This window comes from Silene latifolia, chromosome X (genome assembly GCF_048544455.1).
Source record: "Silene latifolia isolate original U9 population chromosome X, ASM4854445v1, whole genome shotgun sequence".
Lineage (NCBI taxonomy): Eukaryota > Viridiplantae > Streptophyta > Magnoliopsida > Caryophyllales > Caryophyllaceae > Silene > Silene latifolia.
Genome location: NC_133537.1, coordinates 107862210 through 107879763, shown reverse-complemented (window position 1 = coordinate 107879763; position 17554 = coordinate 107862210). Strand labels below are relative to the sequence as shown.

The 17554-nt window shown below is 39.5% G+C and overlaps 1 long non-coding RNA gene and 1 other non-coding gene across 2 annotated transcripts; one reads left to right on the top strand and one right to left on the bottom strand.

Annotated features, from left to right (window-relative positions):
- The first annotated feature begins 234 nt into the window (after positions 1-234).
- On the top strand, positions 235-746 carry LOC141621531 (uncharacterized). Its single transcript, XR_012532419.1, has 3 exons — positions 235-317; positions 468-554; positions 662-746. It is a non-coding gene; the product is annotated as an uncharacterized LOC141621531 (long non-coding RNA).
- Positions 747-15150: 14404 nt separating this feature from the next.
- On the bottom strand, positions 15151-15257 carry LOC141625036 (small nucleolar RNA R71). The gene has a single exon (XR_012534835.1). It is a non-coding gene; the product is annotated as a small nucleolar RNA R71 (small nucleolar RNA).
- Between the last annotated feature and the right edge of the window lie 2297 nt (positions 15258-17554).

Genomic DNA, 17554 nt, shown 5'->3' with positions numbered 1-17554 from the left:
AAGGTGATACATCAGGCCAGCCTGAAGATAACCCAACTAGTGAGGCAGGTGAAGCGGCATCTCCTGAAGGTAATTGATGAATCTATTTAAACTCGTTGTGTAAGAGGATGTAACTGTAACAATTTTACTGTGACGTAATTTTAACAAAAATTTACAGTGTATCTATTGTGCCTTTTTTGGTTCAAAGAAAAATTGTTAATATATATTGAATCCAATTACCTGTGACACAGATGACGAGGAAGAGGCGGAAGTTGATGAATCAGGCAAGCCTGAAGACAACCCAGCCAATGAGGCAGCTGAAGAAGGATCTCCCGAAGGTAATAGAGAAATCTATTTGCACTCGTTGTATTAGCTGATGTAATACTGTTAGCACTGTTATTGTAACACTGTTATAGTAACGTTGTTACTGTGTCGTAGTTTTATCAGAAGTTTACAGTGATATATATATTCAATTATCTGCTACACAGATGACAAGGAAGAGGCCGAAGATGATGCATCGGGCCAAGCTGAAGAGAACCCAACGAGTGAGGCAGCTGAAGAAGGATCTTCTGAAGGTAATTGAAGTAGCAAATTTACAGTAACACTGTTAGTATAACTATGAGGCATTGTTGGTCCGAAAAACATTAGTAATTTATATTCAATTCAATTACTTGTGCCACAGATAACAAGGAAGAGGCCGATGATGATGCATCAGGCTAGGTTGATGACCAACCAACCAGTGAGGGAAATGAAAAGGAAGATGACGATAAAGATGAAGAAGAGGATGGGAATGAAAAACCAGATGAAGAGAACGATGATGATAAAGATGAAGACAGTGCTGGCGATATAAACGAAGATAACAGGAAGGAGTATGAAGCAACTGGTAATGAAGACGCCGATGGGAATGATAAAAAAGGCGAGGAAGGAGAAAAACCCAGTGAGGCTGATGATGAGACAGTTGGCGACGAAGAACCAATAACTACTCGGTGCGGTCGGTAGCGAGAAGATGACGACGATGATGAAGTTGATATTGTCGATGATTGCGATGATGAGATCTGTATGACAATTACGACGAAGATACTGGCGACCACTATTTGTTACATGTCGAAACAACTGAAGACTGGATGCGCGTGATGGATCCTCGCTACGGCTGCACAATCGAATGTGGCCTACCAGCTCCGGATCTAACACTTGTGTCCAAGAGTATGATAAAACACAAGGAGATAATGGCGCCTATTCTTGAAGTTAGGAAAGAAACAATTGACTATTGTTTTATCGACGATGACGAGAACCTCTCAGATACGTGAGTACTTTATTTACTCTTGCACTGTGATAAACAAAACGTTTTACTTTGCAAGTGAATACTGTTTCAACTGAATAGTTATTACTTGTTAAATCAAACTCTATTAAAAGGTGTTCTGACTATTAGATCTCATTGTCCAACAAGGAAAGGCTTGTCTCGTATGGGAAGTATCACTTCATTCCAAGGGAAGATTTAATTTCATTGGCTCCTGGTGAGCTTATTTATATAATGGTGACTGAATGTTGGTCAATGTTGCTCAATGACCTCATCTCCAGAAAGGTAGCAAGTGATACACCATTGAGGATCTTCATGGGCTTGGGTCAATCTGTATGTTACTGTAATAAATAAATTTTTATTCTTATTGATTTTGTGTTTCTATAATGTTTATTGACTTTGTATTTATATTTATTTTTGTAGGACGCATTAGCAACTATGTCTGTTGGAAAACCCGTTCAAAACAGACATTTAGAAAGTGAAGTTTTGTCTTTGTCCTTCACACAAAGGATCAAATACAACCCGAGTCCACCGAATTTCGATTTGTGATATGGTAAACCACATTACTGTTAATAATTTTTTTATTCTTATATAAGTAGACTCAGTATAGAAGTTCTCTTAGCAATGATATATATCATGCAATTGCGATATTCATTCCACTCATTCTAGAGGACCACTTTTTCTGTGCTTGCATAAATTTCATGTCGAAAACCGTTGACTACCTAGACAACAAACCCTTATATGTCAGATCCCGAAAAGCAAAAATGGCAAGAAATGCGGTAAGTTTCTCTACTTACAAAATAATGTTATACCTTTAAATTTCCATTAAAAAATTTGGAAATCATTGTTACAATAACATAGATACAATAATGATGTACTTTTTGTGCAGGCAAATATCATGGGGAAAATGTTGTCAGAAATGCAAATTGCAAAAGGCTCCAAAGTGGAAAGTTTCCCACTCTAATGTGAAATTTAAATGGCAGAGCATTGCAAAAAATGTGGATTGTGGTGTTTTCATGATGATGCACATGGCTTTCTACACGGGAAGGTTTTTGACTCGAGTGGGGATGAACGGAAAAGAATGTTGTACCGTCTTTGAAATATGTGCAATACTTGTTCTTAGCGACTTGAATCAAGTACGAAAAGAGGTGCAAGGGAGGATATCAAAATTCAGGAATGAAAGGGAACAAAAGAAGGAAAAGTCACGCAAAAAAAGAAGGCTGGAAGAGAAGAAGGAAAAAAAGGAAGAGGAAAAAACAAAGAAGCCAAAGGAAAAACAAAAGGAGGAAGAGCCCAAACAAAGTAGAGGGTGAAGTCGGTTGCTTACAAGCATTCTCCTAGAGCAATTGGTGAAGATGAGGAGATAATATTTAAATTTCATAAAGATGATGCTATGGGATGTTCTCTAGGTCACGGTGAAATTGACGGTGATATATTCCTAGTCTCTCGAATTTATGAGAGCAAATCGAAAATCTAACATCGATCAACTAATTTGAGAAGGCACGTTCTTGATTATGCGTTTATGGATGATATCGACTTCCATAAAAGGTAAAATACTTGTTACTTGTGAAAGTGTTACTTTGTTACATTTGTTTTACGTAAAAGTGGTTTTTAAACACTGTTTATGTTACACTCGTTTTAAAAAACTCTTGAGTAATCCGACTCTTATGGTTCAGAATGCGGTGAGATCCTGGCTGCGTTTGGAGACAACAGGAGGTTGACAAGAGCTGATATACTCTCACTACGTCCTAGGAGTCACACAAATTGGATGGTGTTTGAATGCTGGTCTCTACTCTTGAATTATGTCGAGAACAAAAAAGAGGCACAAGGGCAAAGGGGCCAACCATACTTTACTTAGGACTAGGTCACATGGTAAGTTGCATCGGTGTTAAATGTCTGCTTTTGTTCAATAACATATGATTCTTTTACAAGGGAAATCTAACCCTTACATTTTTTTTTTTTTTTAAAAACTACAAAGATGCTCTCTTGGGCCGTGATGCGGGAGGATAGTGAATATCGATATAAAGAACGAGTTGTTTGAAATTTGGGATAATTTCATCAACGCGAGCAAGGCAAATTACAGACTTGATGCCGAACTTATTTTTATACCTTGTTTGGCTGGCTATCACTACTTCTGTGTGTGTATTAATTTCCTCAACAAAGAGATTAGTGTGATCGACATATCAATCGTATGCTAATCGGGAGTCTTCATTCACTTACGACATCGCAATGACAAAGTGATAAGTCCCCGAGTTGTCGAATTGTATGTTTACGATTTGATTTGATTTCGATGTTACATGTACGTATACTTTGTAACATTATTATGTTGTTTCAGTTGTTCTTGTTACACCTATCTTTGTAACATTGTTGATTAATCAGATTTCTTAATTGATAGTAAAAGGAAATTAATGTTCTTTTCGACGAGGCCGGTTGCATGAGTCACTACCTGGACACAAAGGGCGACGTGAGGGTAACTGAAATGCTCCGCTATCCCGTGGTAAATGTGAAGTTTAAATGGCGAAACGGGCTTCCGTATTTGAAGAGTCACCAGTATCACTATGACAGCCGTCTCCAATGTTTTGGGATATGCAAACAAGTCTTCTTTGCTCAACAACACATTTTATCGGCGGGCATGTGCTTCCCAAATTGCTGCATGTTTGCTCATGGTCGACATCAACAAAATACGGGCTGAATTGTTGGACGCCGTTGAAATCTTCAAAAATCAAAGAAACCAATCGGCCGATATAGTCTGCAAGGAGGGAAGCCGCTAGAATGCTCAAAGGAAGGCAACGAAGAAGATGAATTGTCAGACAAAGAACCACCGATTGAGAATGAACCGAAGCCACTCAACACCGAAATGCCCGTACTTCGTTTTAAAGTGAAAATCAAGTGATGTACTCTAAAACAATGTTACTTTAACAACGTAATAGTGGTGTCATAGACATGGAACATATTTTCGAATATTTTGGAATATATTACAAATAAGTTTTCTTATTAATAAAGAACTTAATATATGCAAAATTCATTAACTATGTTATCAGAATAAAGGTGACAGTTTTAGAGTGAAAAGAGAAAACATAATTTGACGTTTTGAATTCTTCACTCTTGCAAAATTGCTATAACTCGCACTTCATAGGGAATACGAAACATGGGTTGGATAAATTTCATGTCTTATTTTGTCTTTTCGAATTCAAAAATTAACTGTTTTTTTAAAGCATTTAATTTTGAAAACAGTTTTTAAAATGTAAGTGTTTTTTTAAACAAAAAAAGTCGAGACAAAATGAAAATAATGTTATTGTAACAACGTGATAGTAATAAATGAAAATTATAATAAAAGATTTTGACGCTTTGAATTCTCCACTCGTGCGATTTATAATGGATTTAATTATGGGGAACATGCACGTGGTTAACATCAATCATCATTTAAAAACAGTTTTTAAAGCGATTAATAAAAGTGGTTTTTAAAGCGATTAATTTTTTTAAAAAAATAACTGTTTGTTTTTCACAATTATCTATAAATAATCTCGATTTAAAAAACACAATTATGTTCTTATGTAATGAGACGGTTTTGACGCTTTGAATTCTACAATATGCAGCAGTTATCTTTCTAAAACAGTTTTGCACTTTGTTCAAAGTGACATTTTTCAAGGTAGTTATTTTTTTTTTTTTTTTAAAACTGTTCTGTTTTTTTCAATTATCTATAAATAATCTCATTTTCATTCATCATTTACACTTCATTTTCTAAACAAAAAAATAAGCCAAGACAAATTCAAAGGTTTTTCATGTCTAATTTTTTTTTAATCTTTTGTAATATTAAATATCTATAAAGATTATGGATGGTTTAATATTACGACTGTTGCTAAAATGTCATTTATTATATGACTACCTTGCTCTAATTGAGGGAAAACAGTTTCTGTTTGTTTATAAATAGATTTTGTTTTCTCTAATTTAGGGAAAACAGTTTATTTTTCTGTTTTAATGGGTTTTTTTTTGTTGCAGCAAGAGAAAAATGGAACAAATTCAAAGGAAACTAGAAGACACCAAGTTTGAACTGGAAGAAATGACAAGGCATAGAGATTCATTACTTGAGCAGGTTATATCATCTGATGGTAAGGTAATAGAAATGGTAGAACGAGTACAAGTGCTTGAAAATGACTTGAACAATGCTGAAGCCCATATCAAGTTTCTAATGGCGGAAAACAAGTGTATTGGGAAACAGCTAGAAGAAAATAAGCTGAAGAAATACACTGAAACTGATTTAGACCGTCAATTTCTCCTTGGTGTTACAGCTCTTAGGGAGTCATATGCTAAACTCAACCCTTCGATTAACAGGAAGTGGCCTCTTGTTGTCAAAGCTATTGAAGAGATGGAAGGTTACGGAAGAATCGAAAAGGGAGTTACTAGAGGGCGGCAATGTTCATTCTCCTCCTGTGAATAAACGACTAAGAAGGGAGTAAAAGATTTAATATTTCCTTGACTGTTACAGTTTATGCTTACTGTGACAGCTAATATTTAAGTTAACTACTGTTACTGTTTCTAAGTATTTCGTTTGTAATCAGTGTTTGTAACACTTGTTTTTAATGAATGACATCTTAATTCGGTTAATTGTGCAATTTACTATTAGAGGTGTGGTATATTAAATTGAACAACGATTATGTAACTATGTTTAAAATTCTCAAAAAAAAGCTCCTAAAACGGGACGAAAAAGGGTTTAGGGTCGGATTACGCGGCACCGCTTCGCGGAGCCGCGTAATCCAACCCTAAACCCTTTTCCTTAATAAATCGTGGTGCAAAAAAACCAAAACTAAACCCTAGGGAAGGACGGGTGATACCCTGTCGTGGACGGGATTTAAATTTGGGGAAAAACGCTCCTAAAACGGGACGGAAAAGGGTTTAGGGCTGGATTAGGCGGCACCGCTTCGCGGAGCCGCCTAATCCATCCCTAAACCCTTTTCCTTAAACAAAGGTTGTTCTTAGTACAACAGTGTTACAGTAAAACCAAAACTAAACCCTAGGGAAGGACGGATGATACCCTATCGTGGATGGGATTTAAATTTGGGGAAAAACGCTCCTAAAACGGGACGGAAAAGGGTTTAGAGTTGGATTAGGCGGCTCCGCGTAAACCCTTTTCCTTAAAAAATCGTGGTGGGAAAAAACCAAAACTAAACCCTAGGGAAGGACGGGTGATACCCTGTCGTGGACGGGATTTAATTTTGGGGAAAACGCTCTAAAACGGGACGGAAAAGGGTTTAGGTTTGGATTAGCGGCACGCTTGCGGAGCCGCCTAATCCAACCCTAAACCCTTTTCCTTTAAAAATCGTGATGCAAAAAAACCAAAACTAAACCCTAGGGAAGGACGGCTGATACCACATCGTGGACGGGATTTAAATTTGGGGAAAAACGCTCCTAAAACGGGACGGAAAAGGGTTTAGGGTTGGATTAGGCGGCACCGCTTGCGAGCCGCCTAATCCAACCCTAAACCCTTTTCCTTAATAAATCGTGGTGCAAAAAAACCAAAACTAAACACTAGGGAAGGACGGGTGATACCACAGCGTGGACGGGATTTAAATTTGGGGAAAAACGCTCCTAAAACGGGACGAAAAGGGTTTAAGGTTGGATTAGGCGGCACCGCTGCGCGGAGTCGCCTAATCCAACCCTAAATCCTTTTCCTTAAACAAAGGTTGCTCGTAGTACAACAGTGTTACAGTAAAACAAAAACGAAACCCTAGGGAAGGATGGGTGATACCCTGTCGTGGACGGGATTGAAATTTGGGGAAAAACGCTCCTAAAACGGGACGGAAAAGGGTTTAGAGTTGGATTAGGCGGCACCGCTAATCGTGGTGGGAAAAAACCAAAACTAAACCCTAGGGAAGGACGGGTGATACCCTATCGTGGACATGATTTAATTTTGGGGAAAAACGCTCCTAAAACGGGACGGAAAAGGGTTTAGGGTTGGATTAGGCGGCACCGCTTCGCGGAGCCGCCTAATCCAACCCTAAACCCTTTTCCTTAATAAATCGTGGTGCAAAAAAACCAAAACTAAACCCTAGGGAAGGACGGGTGATACCCTGTCGTGGACGGGATTTAAATTTGGGGAAAAACGCTCCTAAAACGGGACGGAAAAGGGTTTAGGGTTCGATTAGGCGGAACCGCTTCGCGGAGCCGCCTAATCCAACCCTAAACCCTTTTCCTTAAACAAAGGTTGTTCGTAGTACAACAGTGTTACAGTAAAATCAAACCTAAACCCTAGGGAAGGACGGGTGATACCCTGTCGTGGACGGGATTTAAATTTGGGGAAAAATGCTCCTAAAACGGGATGGAAAAGGGTTTAGGGTTGGATTAGGCGGAACCGCCCGCGAGCCCTAATCCAACCCTAAACCCTTTTCCTTAAACAAAACAAATCGTATAACAAATTGTATAACACAGTGTTTGTAAAACTTAGGAAATATGCTCCTAAAACGGGACGGACAATGGTCCTAAAACAATATTTATTGCTTTGTATAAAATGTTGTAAGTCTTTGTATAAAATGTTAACTATTATGAAGGAAAATCGAATGACTTTTTCTTGTGACATGTTATTGCCACAAAGAACACACAATTCTAATTTTTATTTTTACTTTGTGACATATTATTGTCACAAAGAACAACAAAAATCCTACTAATTATTGCTAAGGTCACAATGTTCTTGTTACATCATAACAAAGATCAAACTTTTTTCTTTTTAGTCGCTTTCTCGGCAGCTACATCATCACTATGCGAAGAGGGCATGTTCTCCTGTCGTGGGTAACTCTTTCTTTGCAGTATGCACATAGCCTCTTTGGCTTGGCTGCTTTTTCAATGGCCTCGTTGTTTAGCCGACTTCAATCTTTTTCCGCCCCTTGTTGCGTGCTTGTTCCGGAGGGTGGATAGTGACTTGAGACGACGAGCTGCACCAAACAAAGATCTCCATCTCGTGGTTTTTTGTAAGCGGTTCAATACATAACTTCTGCCGGAACTCAACTAGGAGGATGCTAACTCTTCCGTGTGTTCGGTAGGTAAAGTTTTGAGAACACTAACTATCGACGGAACTCGACCATACGTTGCACAAATGACATTATCGAGGCGTAGCCATATATGAATCCTCAATGACATTCCCATTCGAATCAAGCACGGAAGTAAAACAAAGAGTTACTTTTATCATGGTGACAATGTTATCTTGAAAACAATTACTTGTAACAAGTCAAAATCATCCTTTGTAATAATGTTGTCGAATCAAACCTTTCGCTGCGTGTGTGTTATTTAGCCAACGATCTACAATGTACTTGCTTGGTATTCGCCCAATTCCTTTGCCCTTGTACACCCACAGAATATGCCTGCAGAGTAATCCAATTCTTTCGAACAGTTTACACTCCCATACTGCATCTGTGCTTCTAAGGTCCAACCTCACCTTGAAAATTCTGTCTGTCTCAGCATCGATTACATGAATTATGCGCACATGCTCCTCCTTCTCAAAGTCATCAACACCACATGAATCGGCAGCCATTACTTCTTCTTGAAACACCTTGAACACAGCATGTGTGTATATAATAGCGCCATGCTTTTCTATAGGTAATTCTGTCTTAAGCTCAGGGAATGAGTGGTCGCTGTTATAATCATCGCACCTTCGTGTATAGCGCTGCTGGTCCATAGCAGTTTGGAACCTAGTGTTAATGCAACAAGGATTCGGCAACAAATTATTTATGTAACAATGAAACAATGGTACTGTAACATACACTGTTCCCGGTGTGCGTAAGGAATGAAAAAGAGTTGTTTACCTCATCCAAAATTCGACCAGTGTACCAAAGTGATTCTCATAGCGCTTGAAAAACGAATTTGTACTTTCTACGATCGCTGTGTTGTTCTTAATATGCGGCCCAAGGCAAGGTCACGATGGTAGGCGGGAATCCAATGGTGTCGTAAGTCGAACATTGTAGTCAACCAATCATTATCTTCCACTCGAAAATCTGAAATGACCTTCTGCCACTTCTCTTCGAACTCCGACGGCTCCATATCAGGGTCCCAAACAACGGCGTTGAAGCGAGCAAGGAAGTCCGTGTCTCTCGCAGAGTCTTGAACCAACTTTGTCCGTGATCTTTTGTGTAATATGCCACATACAATAACGATGCCTAGCTGTCTTGAAAATGAAGGGAAAGCTGTTGTATGCCGGCCATAATGAAACAAAGACAAGTCGAACGTGATATTGACCAGTGATAGGGAAAGAGCAAGTGAGTAAATTTAAGTAAGTCTCATTCGATAACATTGTCACACTATTACCTTCTTTATGCCAGGGCATTGATCCGTGATCATGAATCGGCTCTTTTTGTCCCATGGCGAGTCAAGAAATCTTTGAAAGGTCCATTGGAAGGAGATGTCATCCTCGTGTAACGAGAGACAACCGGCAAATAACACCGACTTTCTGTGGTGATTAACACCTGTGAATGGTGTAAAAACCATATCATACTTGTTGGTTCCGTAAGTAGGGTCGAAGCTCACATCATTCCCAAAGAATGAGTAGTTTCTAATACATGTAGCATCAGCCCAAAAGAACTTTGTTAGACGGTTTTGCGGATCAACATCATAGGCGAAGTAAAACTGCGGTTGGGTCGCTTTGAGTTTCTCGAGTCGATCGATGAAAAGGTCAGCATCTCGTAACCCAATGTAGCACTTGATATCTCTTTGAAAGTTCTTAAAATCTATCAATGTAGCACCGATATTTTCATACCCATTGAAAAGTTCCTTAACCTGTCTAAAGGTCAATCCAGCGCCAATATTCAACTTGGAGTTGTCCAAGATAAGCGTCTTCTGGAACATATCAAGGGATCGTGAAATCTTATCGAGATCTCTGTTACGAGACGAGAGGTGAGACGATGATTGTGGACTTGAAAAACTCGTCAATCATAGTTTGGGCCATCAAGGCCATGTAGAAGGGCAAATCCGACGTACGCTCGGCATCCAATTCTTGTGATTTTAACTCGCCGTAATCGAACTAGCGTGGACGAACCATCACCCATATTCTCAACATCCTTGGTTCGGGACGCTGTTTTCGGTTTAGATTCCCTGAACCCTTGACGGTTGCGGACTCACGAATTTTTGGTGTGCAACAGCACCTCGTAGTGTTTTCGTATTGTGCTTCCGAGGGGTAAATCCACATGCCCGAGCATAAACCTCATAGAACTTGATTCCAGCCTCAAGGGAGGTGAAAACTGCACCAATGGTAGGTCTAAACTTGTGCTCAACCACACGCATCCAGCGCTCACCTCCATTAAGCGTGTGAGATAGAACAAGCTGATTATTTGGTTGAGGATTGGGTCGCTCTTGGACAATTGGCGTAGAATGGGGTTGAGTGACGATGATTGAGTCTCGTAATACAAAGAGGAAAATACGAGTATTAGTGACATGAAATACAACGGTGGTATTACAAAGAGTAACATTGTTACAAAGAATACTAGTACTATGACAATGTAGTGACATAAGGATGGACGGGAGAACAGGAATATGCGAAGAGGCCGGACTACAATTTAGAACAAGAAACTAAAGTACATTGAAGTAACAATGAGAACAAGAGGACATCCGGAAGTGGTACAAAAGATATGTTATATGTGCAAGGAAATGAATATATGTGATTGTGTTACTGAACATTGATATTGTAACAAAGTGAGCTGTAAGCATTGACAGAAGTGAAATATACGAGGCAGGGGAACAGGAATATGCAAGACAGGAAAAGAGGTCAAATATAATGAAATTTGACCTAAATTGAACGTAAAAATCAACAAATACAAGGATATTTGACCTAATATTTAAGACAAAAGAACTAGGAGTATAATCAAAGGAAAGGAGACCGTAAATTGAAGTAGAAGTGAACGGATTTCATTAGAATTGAAGCAAACAAAAATCGATTAACCTAAAAAACGAAAAGCAACGAGAATAAAGACAAATTAATCAAAATTGACGGAATGTGACGATAAAGCAAATGCGATTGTAAGCGAAGCGAGAGGAAAACGCAAATATGAAAATTCGATAGGAAAAACAACAAATACAAGGAGATTGCACCTAATATTTAAGAGAAAAGCAAATACGAGAATAATCAAAGGAAAGGAGACCGTCAAATTGAAGTAGAAGTGAACGGATGTCATTAAAATTGAAGCAAACATAAAATCGATTAATCTAAAAAATTGAAAAGCAACGGAGTAATGAAATTACAATAGCGAATGATCAGCGACATAGAATCCAGATGAAATCGCGAAAAGGAAAACTGAAAACGAAAGGATTACGGAAATTACCTGTTTGCATGTTAATGTCGGTAGAATCTGCACCCATTGTAGCAACGAGAACCTGAAAAACACACGAATTTGATTGATTTGTGAATGAATTGATAAAAGCGAGTAAAAAACAGGAACCTAGGGTTTGTTTGCTTGATTCAGAGGATTATTTTCGACTTAGAGAGAGAGATAGAGAAAGCGAGGAAAAGAGACGGAGGAGAGAGAAAGTGAAACTGAATTATGAGAGACAGGTTTGAATTCTAAGCTTTTATACGTTTGTTATAATTTCTGAGATTTAATCTCAGCCGTTGATTAGGAGTAGATCTAATGGATGAGATTAAAATGCTAGACTCACCTAAGATACCTAGACTCACTTGATGCAATTTCTATATATACATATATATATATATATATATATATATATATATATATATATATATATATATATATATATATATATATATATATATATATATATAGTAATAAGATCAAATGACTCCTCCTCTTACATGTGAGTCCATAAGTCCCATTATGGGCCATTGGATCTTGGAAATGGAGGGCTAAGATGAGAACAAAAAAATTAAGGTTAATGCTCTAATTTTGCCATCTTCCTCTAATTTTCTCATTAACTACATTAATCCTCCTCATCTTTCATTCATCAACTCATTATCACATCTCCTCATTCTCTCTCTATATCTCACTTCTCCATATTCTCTCCAAAAAAAACTAAGAAAAAAAAAACCCAAAAAACCAAACAAATAAAAAACCCAAAAAATCCAAATAAATCATTTACTCATCTTTTCCTCATTCACCACCCACCGGAAACCACCAAAGTCGCCAACCGCCACCGCCGCCACCACCACCACCGCTGCCGCCGCCCCGACGTCATTTTTCTAATTTTTTTTTCTTTTTTTTTTTAAACTTGATGTTTGGGTGTTCTTTTTATTTTTTTTTTTGTTTTTTTTCTCCTTATATCGTCTTGCTATATAATATTGTTTCAAATTTGTGAGTTTTTTTTTATTTTAATCTTAGATCTACTAAAATAGATTAATTTTCATTGACCCGTTTTTTTTTTCATTTCCGTTTTGTTTTTTTTTTTTAAATTTTGATGTTTTGGTCTTTTTTTTTTCCGGTTATTGATATATGATTTATTTACACCTAATTTTCCCTCTTCTTTTACGCATTCCGACTCATATCGAGTCGGTTTTGTATGCCTTTCCTTGTATTTTGTGCCCGATCCCCGTATCTCTGATTTGGTGTATCTTCTTGCAGGAATCGAGTCGAGTATGGAGGAATCGGGGCAAGAAAGGCATCCCAATGCCTTTACATGAAGAGGAGGTGAGAATTGTTGAGTGTAGTGTTCTACCGGAAGACCGGCAGCCGGTTTGCCCACCGGCAGAACACCTTCCCAACCCTGCCAAAGAAAAAGGAAGTAGAGGACCTGAGTGTTGTGTTCTGTCGGCAGGCCGGCAGCCGGCCCACCGGTAGAACACAGCAGCTTGAATTAAATTGAATTGGAAGAGAAAAAGAGGCTTGACCTCGCTACCGGTTGGAGCACCGGTAGCCGGTCCACCGGCAAGACGCAACATCAAAGGGATTTGAAGATTCTGAAGACAGTGTTCTGCCGGCAGGCCGGCAGCCGGCCCACCGGCAGAACACACTTGCCAGCTAAAATTCCAAATTTGAAGCCAATTTGACCGCCCTGCCGGTAGGCGAACCGGCAGCCGGTCCACCGGCAGGACGCAGCAGCTGACGGATTCGGGCTTTTCTCCTCTTTACTCATCTTTTCTTCTTAATCTTGGGCAAGACTATAAATACCCCCTCCTTAAACCCTTTGTACACACAACCCTAGATCTGAAAATCCTCCATAATTATTGTAATCTTTCCTTAATCAAGCTTTAATCTTTCCTTAATAATTAGTAATTACTTAGTGAAATTAGTTAGTATTAGTGAGTATCAATTGTTTACACTTGGTTTTTGAAGATTGTATTGGGAGATTTTGGAAGTTTTCCTTCATATTATTCAATCAAGCAATCACCTTTACTTTGTTGGTACATTTCTTCCCTTATTCACTTGTTAATCAATTGTTTACATTTTGGTTTGTCTCTTATAATTGCTATAATCATTTCCATGTCTTCTCTTTATGTTGTTTGTTCTTCTCTTTTTGTTAGCATGATGAATTTCAACATGAGTGAGTAGTTACCCTTCTTGGGTTTAGGGGGAGTCTAAATCGGATTATTGGGCATGATAGGTTGATAGTTTTGAGTCTTTGGTGTAGAAATTATCTTTCTTTGCATTTCATACAAGGTGTTTGACGATTTGTGTGAGTGAAAGCTTGTACCTTTTCTCTTGATAGCTTAATTCCTCCATTAAATGAGAGTTTGTTGGTGGTCTTGTTGCATGTTTTAGAATGGGTAGTTGCTCAATGAGAGTTGGTAATCGCCTATAGGATAATCAAGAGATTGAATCCCGTCCTAAGACAAACCTACACCTTAGACTAGGTTAATCGACTTGTTTGCCCATAGTTCGTTTAGATGACCCCGAAGACCCTAGTCCTTTAATCAATCGAATACATACTTCTCTTAATTACTTACATTAGTTACAACTAGTTTAAACCAAACTCACCTCCTTACAATTTTTGACTAAACTTGACCCTTACCTAGACTAAGTAGAAACCCCCGCCGTCTTCGTGTTCGACACCCGACTAAATACTACATTTAATTGGGTTTTGATAAATTGTTTTGATAAGGGTAGCGACGACAAATCCCCATTATCAAATGGCGCCGTTGCCGGGGATGGGGTTAGGTTATGCTTAGTCTTTGCTTAGAGTCTTTGCTTTAGTCCTATCTTAATTGTTAGTTTGTTTTAGTAGTTGTGTGTTCTTTGTAGAGTGTGTGATTTCTTGCCTTCCCCTAGTGTGTAAAAACACTAGAAGACTAACGATTTGTCAAGTGCATGCCTAGAAGGAACCACCAAGCTCTTCTCTTCAACTCCGACCCCGAAAGGCTTTTTAGAACCTTGAGGACAAGGACCCTTGAGAGAGTTAGGAATAGTTCCCCTCAAGCAAACTTTGACCAACCAAATTCACACATCCCACGAAATATTGATACCACAACCACACTTCAACCAAACCTCACAATTGAGACTCTACTAGAAAACCCTTTTCATAACTTACCTATTCCAAATAGCCCACCTCAATCACCACCACATCACATGCAAAACCCTCCACCACAAATGGCTCTTAGAGATCATAACCGGCCTAACCATAATGATTTATGTAACCCTATCAATTTTGGCGCCTTGGCCCCAAACAACTTTGAAATGCATCCCGCCCAAGTCGGGTTAATTGAGAAGGATTTGTTCGGGGGGCATATTGAAGAGGATGCCCATGCTCATCTCCGGAAGTTTAAGAGGAAAGTTTCAATGATGAAGAAGAATGGGGTGTCTGAAGACACCTTGAGAATGATGTTGTTTCCATTTTCATTGACGGGCAAAGCGGACCGATGGTTGAACATTCACCCACCGGATACCTTCACTACTTGGGATGCCTTGGCTAAAGCATTCATGGCCAAATATTACCCTTCCTCAAAGACCGCGATGCTCCGTAATGAGATTCATACATTTCAACAAGAGGACGGGGAGTCTTTGGGTGAAGCTTGGGACCGTTATCAAGACTTGATAGCAAGTTGCCCCCACCATGGAATACCGGAATGGTACATCACTCAAACATTCTTCCAAACTTTGCTACCAAGGACTAAGGAGATGGTAAATGCCTCTGCGGGGGGAGGATTTGATCACTTGAGTGATGAAGAGGGCACGACATTGATCAAGAAAATGGTAGATTCGGAAGCAAACTATGGTTCTAGAGGAAACATGCTAAGAAGGAATGGGAAGTTTCCTAAGGAAAACTCATCCAACTCCGAGACAAATGCCAAGCTCGACTTACTCACAAAACAATTTGAGAAGTTTCAAAGAAATCAAGTGCACCAAGCCGCAACCTCACATGGGGCACCCATGGAGGAAGTGGCTCAAGTCTCAAGTTGTGAACTTTGTGGAAGAAGTGGTCACACATATGACTTGTGTGCCAACAATTACAATGGTGTCTACGATGAAAATGTTCAAGAGGTTAACGCATTTCAAAGTTTCAACAACAATTCAAGACCCACAAGACCACCTTTCAACAACCCGAACGTCTACAATCCAAATACCAATTTCTACCACCCCGGTTTGAGGAACCACCCCAACTTTAGTTACAAAAGTACCAATGTTCAAAACCCACAACACCTTCAACCACAAGCCCCAAACAATCCACCCGGTTTTGCTCAACAAAGGGGAATATTCCCCAACCCAAGACCTAATCCCGGGAATCAAAACCAATGGCCAAACAACAATCAAAACCAAAATTATGGGAATCAAGCACAAGGATACCAAGATTTTGGTGGAAATCAAGGCAACCAAGGGTTTTACCAAGGGAATCAAGTGAACCAAGCAAACCAAGGATTTGGGCAAGGGTATGTTCAAGGGTTTCAAGAACAAGGTCTACGATCAAACTTCAACCACAATGGTCCTAGAGCTAACTTCCAAGGGGGGCAAAACAACAACCAAGGTTCCAATGCTCGGTATGACTATGGGTTCCCTTTACCCATAGCCAACCAACCTTATCAAGAACCCCAAGGTGAGCTCTCTCAAGTTGAGCTTTTGAAGATAATAAAGAACATGCAACTTCAACATAGTCAAGAGATGGCAAATTTTGCTAAGGCAACTCAACAAGAACAAGCAAACTTGAGGGCTACCTTCCTTAAGGACATGAGGGAAATGGAATCTAGGATGGCTTCTCATGCTATGGCTAACCCTCAACGGTCGCCCGGTGGTTTGTTGGCCCAAGGACAAAGCTCCAAGGATGCCTCAAATAGCCACCATGCTCATGCGGTAGTGCTAAGGAGTGGTGTAGAGCTTGAGGACCCCTACAAGGACCTTGTGGTGGAAATGGATGAAGATCCCAAGAGGAATGAGTTGGAAGTGAATGGGGAAGAGGAAAGCTCACCCATTAAACCATTGGGTAAAGCTAGTGAAGACAAGAAAGGGAAGAAAACTTGTGAAGATTTGTCTAGAAGGGTAATACAAGAAGACAAGGATGTTGATGGATATGTGGAAGACCTCCCTTATAAGGAGGAAGCTATTGAAGAAGTGCCTTTGCAACACTCTAAAAAGGTAACAAAGAATTCGGCTCCTCCAAAGGTACCTTCCAATTCTCAACTTGTTCAAAAAATTCCTTACCCTTCAAGAGCCATAAAGAGTAGGGAAAACCTCAAGTATGCCAAGTTTTGTGACATGCTTGAGAAGCTTGAGGTTACCCTACCCTTTACGGAGGTGATTATGAACATGCCAACCTACTCAAAATTTCTAAAAGATATTTTGACAAAGAAAAGAGTCTTGGGTGACCAAGAGATAGTGGCTATGGAAGAAGCATGTAGTGCTCATATCCTTAATAAAATGCCCACTAAGCTTGGTGACCTGGGGAGCTTTTCAATCCCATGTGTAGTTGGTGGTGTGCCCATATCTAGAGCTCTTTGTGATTTGGGAGCAAGTGTGAGTGTTATTCTTTTAAAGGTTGCCAAGAAAATCGGCATTCAAAACCTTGCTCCCACTTCAATGACTCTCCAATTGGCGGATAGGTCCGTCAAACACCCTATGGGGGTGCTTGAGGACGTACCCGTCAAGGTTGGAAAGCTTTTGATTCCCACCGATTTTGTTGTCCTCGATATTCCGGAAGATAGCCACACTCCCATCATCCTTGGTAGGCCATTCTTGGCTACCGGAGGAGTTCTCATTGATGTGAATAATGGGCGGCTAACCTTCCAAATTGAGGGCAACAACATCGAATTTAACCTACCGAATTTGATGAAAGGACCAAAGATGGAAAGGTTGAGCACTATTGAGTTGGTAGATGAGGTGGTACATGAAGTAGCCCGTGAAGAAGCGGAGATGGAAGAGGTTTTTC